Source organism: Tympanuchus pallidicinctus, unplaced genomic scaffold (genome assembly GCF_026119805.1).
Source record: "Tympanuchus pallidicinctus isolate F22 unplaced genomic scaffold, pur_lepc_1.0 scaffold1, whole genome shotgun sequence".
In the NCBI taxonomy this organism is placed as follows: domain Eukaryota; kingdom Metazoa; phylum Chordata; class Aves; order Galliformes; family Phasianidae; genus Tympanuchus; species Tympanuchus pallidicinctus.
Genome location: NW_026294618.1, coordinates 95,899,333 through 95,905,332, shown reverse-complemented (window position 1 = coordinate 95,905,332; position 6,000 = coordinate 95,899,333). Strand labels below are relative to the sequence as shown.

The 6,000-nt window shown below is 42.3% G+C and overlaps 1 protein-coding gene across 1 annotated transcript in view; it reads left to right on the top strand.

Moving 5' to 3' along the window:
• Nucleotides 1–2,596: 2,596 nt before the first annotated feature.
• Nucleotides 2,597–6,000, top strand: part of PAK5 (p21 (RAC1) activated kinase 5) — a 185,506-nt gene continuing 182,102 nt past the window's right edge. Inside the window, exon 1 of the mRNA XM_052698029.1 lies at nucleotides 2,597–2,873. The gene's annotated coding sequence lies outside the window, so the exon portion shown is untranslated. The remainder of the gene's footprint in view (nucleotides 2,874–6,000) is intronic.

Sequence of the window (6,000 nt, the reverse complement as noted above, 5' to 3'; positions counted from 1 at the left end):
GCACTGCTCGTGGGGGGCACTGCGCAGCAGCATGGCCAGGTGCTACCAGGAAGCAAAGGGACAGCACTGGGTAGCAATTGCCTCTGCTCTGCTCTGCTCTGCTGCAGTTACCTCGAGCATAGTGTGGTTGCGGATGGGGAGACCTTGCTGGACTGTACCTCCAAGAACAGGATTATTAGGGAGCCAGTTATTTGCACTGTATAACAATTAGGATCATTAGTTTAAATTGTAATGTGTCATTATTAGAGGCTGCAGCAGAAGGAAGGAAACGATATTTGCTTTGCTTAGGAGTGAGCCTCTCAGTGAAGCAAAGCTGTCCGCTGGGGACTTGCAGGTATATATTTGGCATATATTTGAAGGATTAAATGGTCTAGAATATCCACAGGGCTGCTGACTGCTTTGGCACCGTGTCTTGCCTGTTCAGATGTGACTTTCAGTTGTGCCTTTCCCTTGTGCTGTATTGTTTTGGCAGAGTTTCTTGCTTCCAGGCAACTTTCTGACAGTTGTCAGTACTGTGGAAAAGCACTGACGTCTCAGCTGCTGCAATGTAAGCCTTTTTAAATTATAAGGCGTTTCTCACTACAAAAGGAAGGAGCGCGGTGTTTCTTGCCTCTCTGCACTGTGTTGGGGTATGCCAGGATGGCATCCTTTCTCCACCTTTTTCCTATATGATTATTAAGCTCTTTTTGTTTTTCCCATTGCCTCTTTACAAGGTTGACAGGCATCGCCTAGATATGTGACTCTGTAATAGGAGTGGGCTCAGTACTGTCTTTATCATGGTTTCTGGAACCGAGTTTCAAACTGAAAATGCTGAGGACGGGTGCTGGAGAGTTTGTCAGACATGCTCTGCATGTGGGCTTTGAGGTGCAGAAGAAGAGATGAACCAGCAGCTCTAATAGAATAATGGATTTACAAAATAATTTAGCCTGGAAGAGACCTCAAAGCTCATCCAGCCCCAACCTGCGGCCATGGGCAGGGCTGCTCCCCACCAGCTCAGGCTGCCCAGGTCCCATCCAACCTGGCCTTCAGTGCCTCCAGGCATGGGGCACCACAGCTCAGGGCAGCAGTGCCAGGGCCTCACTGCTGTCTGAGTAAAGAATTTCTTCATAACATCTAACCTAAATCTCCCCTCTTTTAGTTTAAAGCCATTCCCTCATCCTATCACTATCTGCTTGTATACAGCTCGCTTCAAGACAGGAAAGACTGTAGCTCAAGGGTTGAATGGTGGTCATTAGCATCTTAGATTTGAGGTAGATTTTTAAATCTAAGTATCTTGTATCTTTAAATCTAAGAATCTTGCTTTACATCTCCTCCAGCACATATAAACTGTGTTGTCATGCAGTAAGACTCCTGAATTTGCTCAGTAACACAACCAATAATGCCCATCAGCACAGCAAACCTCTCCCAAGCAGCCAGGAGCACTGCAAACTGGCAGCACCTAGTAGTTAGCATTCAGCCCTGCAACCCAGGAGTTCCACGGTGATGGGTCAGACGTATCATGAGCAGTTTGTCTTCCCTCACTGGGTGAGCATGCAAACAGAGTCAAGTAAATACAACTGGCCAAACATTGCAGATTTAATTTTTGGGGGGGCTTTTTGGTAAAAACTATTAATGGAAATTCTGTTAAAAGAATTTTCCCTTTTTTTTAATTAAAAAATGTACTTTTCTGGAGCTCCTAGGAAATGGTCACTTTTGAAGGTTTTGATGACAAGCTTCATAAAAACATTATCAGGAGGAAAATATTCTAACATTATTTTAATGGTCCCTAAGCAGGTCTTGCTGTGAATGCTCAAGACTCATTTTAAAATTAGTTACTGTAAACAAAGCAATGCACATCTCTGAAATTCATTTTTGCTGAATATTGTTTTGTATTCTGGAAGAGCTCCCTCCTCCGATTGCTCACAGAATGCAGACCACACAAGGTTAGCATCCTGGCCTCTTCTCCTTTGTTTAAAAAATATATATGCACATTTCAGAGCATTTCAAAAGCTGCTGATGCCTTTCAGCATACAGAAAGAGGTTTGGTAGACAAAGGCAGTTATTCCTCGTTAACTGAGAACCTAAGAGCTCTTTAACCAGCATGGCTTTAAGGGGCACAGAGTGACTTCAAGGAACCGTGAAACTCTCAGGCTGGTAGGGGAAGAGCACAGTGGTTTGCAATTAGTCAGAGGCAGCTGGGAAGGGAGGGCTGAGCAGCTCCACAAGTGAGGGTTGAGCACCTCCTTCAGCTAAGGGTTGGAGCAGGTGTATGGGGGGAAGCGTATGTAATATTGGGGGAGATAGTGAGGTGGTGCTTCTAGTTGGATTAGGGTACTGTGAGGTTTGGGATTAAGAGGAGGGAGCGGATAAAAGTGATGGTGAAGTATTTTCCTCGTTATTTCTTTCAGTAATTGGGTGTATTTGATCTCTTCTTTTTTTTCTTAAATGGATGTCAGCTCATTCTTTCCCATCAGATAGTAACTGCTGGCAGAAGCATTCAGAATTAATGGGCAATTTGAAGTTGCTTTTGATTTATGTGTTTCTGGTTCTCTTTCTGTAGAGGCTGCATGGCTCACCAGCAGCTCCCTGTAATGTGCTGGGTTTCTGTCTCTTTCAGCCACTCAGAAGGAACTGTAAATCGCTTTAATTACTCTCACCAGGTACTTATTCTCATAGTTTGTTGTTTGTTTTTCTGCAGCTCTTCTGCTCTTCCTTTTGGGGTACCGGAGCTCTGTTTCTGCTGTAAGCAACATGTCTGAGTAGTATGGTTGGACAGGTGGAGCAGCACCATCGTGTTTGATTTCCTTGGAAGCCCTGTGCTACAGGACAAGAGCTGTCAGGTTGTACAAGCACTGGTGGTCATAGGAGAGACAGCTTCGTCACCCATCCTTCCAGTAAGATTGCATTGCTTTTTCTATTATTTCATGTTTCTTGGCTCTTTTTGTCTTTCTAGAGGATCTCAAAGGCTTATAATGGGAGTGTATCATGACTTAGCCCTGTCCCTGTTGAGTTCACTTTGGGAGAATACAAGGGAAGCCAAAGCCCTTGCTTGGAAATGAGGAAAGCCTTATTTCTCCAGCCCTTTAAAGCCTACTCAGTTATTTTTCTTAAAACTCTTCCCTGTTCTGTTATTATAAATGAGACGTTCCCCAGAGCTATAGCAAGGGACTTGTAGCAGTAGTAAGACTAAATTAAATTGCCTGGAGTTCAAGCTCAAACAACTCATAACATGGGCTATTTAAGAGCCATTCAAAGGTCTTAAGTCATAACCATATTTATTATTTCTACTGTGCTTACACCAGCTTAAGAATTCAACTTTTTGTACTGCCTGTTCTTTATTGTCATAAGAGAATAGATTGCTGTGACTAGAACAATATTTTTGTTGTGATTTGCTTTCTAAAAAACAACTGTGAATAGTCAATGTGTTTCAAACAGGAAGCAGCTCAGAAAAGCATTTGCTAACATTTTGATTCATGAATGCGTATTTAATGGTATATAGGGTAAACTAGGAAAACTACATGTGCTGGATGTAAGAAGCCTGTAAAATAACCTGAGGACCAGGTGAGAGGACTTCTTGTCTCTTGTCAAATGTATTTTGTTCTGTGGCCATTACAGAAGCTATGCTAATGTCTTCATCCCAAAGTGGTGATTTGTACTGTTTGCTTGGACGACACAGTTGGAGCCTTAAGACTCTTAACAGAAATAGCAAAGGCAAGCTGGTGAAGCTATAATGTAGCTTAGAGGAGCCTTGAGAAAGAGGAACTACACAAAGGGACAGATATACTGTGTGTGCTTGCATTTTGACCATAGGTGGAAATGTGTGTATTTGGGTGCGAGGATGGTAGATGAAAAGGAGAGTTATAGGTGCATGAAGAAGCTACCTCCATCTTTGGGAAGAAAGGAGCATGCTGTTAGGTGTCACAAAACTTCAACCTAGGCATGAAAGAAGCTTGTAATCTGCTGAGGTCTTATCCCTCAGGTATGTGTTGGTGCACAATTGTTATCTTGTTATCTCCTGTAGTATTGGGTAAGTTTTAGAACTGTTACAGAGCACTGAGGCTTCCTGGGTAAATAAGAACCTCTGAAAAGCTCTCTGATGTCAAAGTATTGTGTTTTGCTCACACAAATGATATGTGACTATACTATCTACAACACTAATACCTGGCCCTGTGTAGTGCAGTAGAATAGCAAGTGAAGCACTTACTTTAATAGTAGCTAGCCTGTGAGTTTGAAATGGTCCTTGAAGATTCAGAAGTGTCTTGAACATGAAATGGGAATTGCAGAGTGACGAAGGCTACATTACAGCCTATGAAACAAAACTGTTATACAAAGCATCTAGTCTTAAATTGCACAGATGTGCAGGGATTATCTTTCCTTCTTCTTTAAGTATTGCTGCCCTCTGTCTGCTAAATTTTTCTCCACTGGTTTTCCCCTTTGATTTCTCACTTGTGCTGCCTGAATCAAGAGACTTATTCAATGTTTAAACTACCGCCTGCAAGTTTTCTTTTTCTCAGTACTTTCTGACACAGCTGATTGAACTTTCCAGAAGAATCCCTCACTTGGAGAGTGGTGCTTTGCTCTCTGCTCCCAAGGTCTATTTCTAGCACTTGGTATCCTTTAAAAGTGTCCATGAAGTCACCACTCAGCTTTTCTATGATCAGGCCACTAGCACTGAGTCTTTTGCTCCCCTCCCTGCTCATCATTCAATGCTCTTCATTCTGCAGTTGCTAGTTGTAAGCTCTGCAGGTCATTTCTTGACTCCTCTTACTTTTTTCAAACTCCAGCTGAACCCCTCTGCTTGTTCTTCTGGATCATGAAACAAAAGCCAACGCTTCTGTTTATTTAAAAAAAAAAAAAAAAAAAGTTTAGAGGTCAGAAAAAAGTCAAACTCACAATCCATTCTTCTATTTTTGCAGAATCTGATTTAAACTTGCTGTTCTCCATTGCGGCCAGACTGAGGTCTCTCTATGTAGGCGGTGTCAAAACAAAGCACTGTGTTTTCAGGCTTCTCCTTTCATGCAGCTCTTAAGTTTGAGGGCCAACAGGATGTTCTTGAGCCTGTCTGACCACTCTGCACTCTACGGTGTTCATGGAGTCTTAGTCTGTGCTGAAATATCCCAAATCATATAACTTACCTGTCTCTAGGCTGAATAAACTTCTATACTTAATATAGATTATCAGATTATCAGATAGATTATTAATGATATTAATATACTTAAGGTAGTCATGGCTATCTTTGGGCAGTAGGGCTAAAGCACTGATAACATTCACGTTCAAGCTATTGCAAAATACATGGCTCTTACTAAACTTGGTTTCTTTTCTAGTCTCCTTGTAAGGTCAGACTGACAGAAATGTGGCCAGTGTGTTTCAATGTGTGCCTCTGATTCTTGATGGATGCCTTCCCAACAATTATCCCATTTTGCTTGCTATGCAGAGCTGCTGCATCTATGGCTTTCAGTGACTCTCTGTGTGACTTGAGATGCAGCTATAGTTGGGTGATGTTTTTGTTTGGTCTTGGCCAAAAGCTTGTAGATACTTAGAGGCTGACTTCTTCTGTTGGAAGTCAGAGCTTTGTTCAGTCTCTGAACTGTTCTTCTCTCACCTGTCCATCTCAAAGCGCTTGACTATTTTTAAAAGAAAACAAGAGTCCAGGTTTTTCTGCTGTCACCCTGTGAATCATTCAGAGAGGTTACAGTAGAACAAAAGAGATGCCAGAGAGCACAGCAATTGGCTTCTGGCCTTAGGGTACTGGAATCAGGTGATTATTCATGCAAAAAATGTTCTCCAAACACTGGAATTCTTTAATGGTGTTTTGACTTCTAATATCGTGCAGGTTGGTGGGCTTATTGTACTTCATTCTCTGAAAATGCCACAAGGCATTTCCCTGTTTGTTTTACACAGTGAGAAATGTCACTGCCTCTTCCTTCTGGAAACAAATACGGGCAGGCTCAGGTATATGCATAGTGACTCCAGTTACTGTTTGGCACCATCAGCAGACGGCACAGTGACTGCCCTTAATGT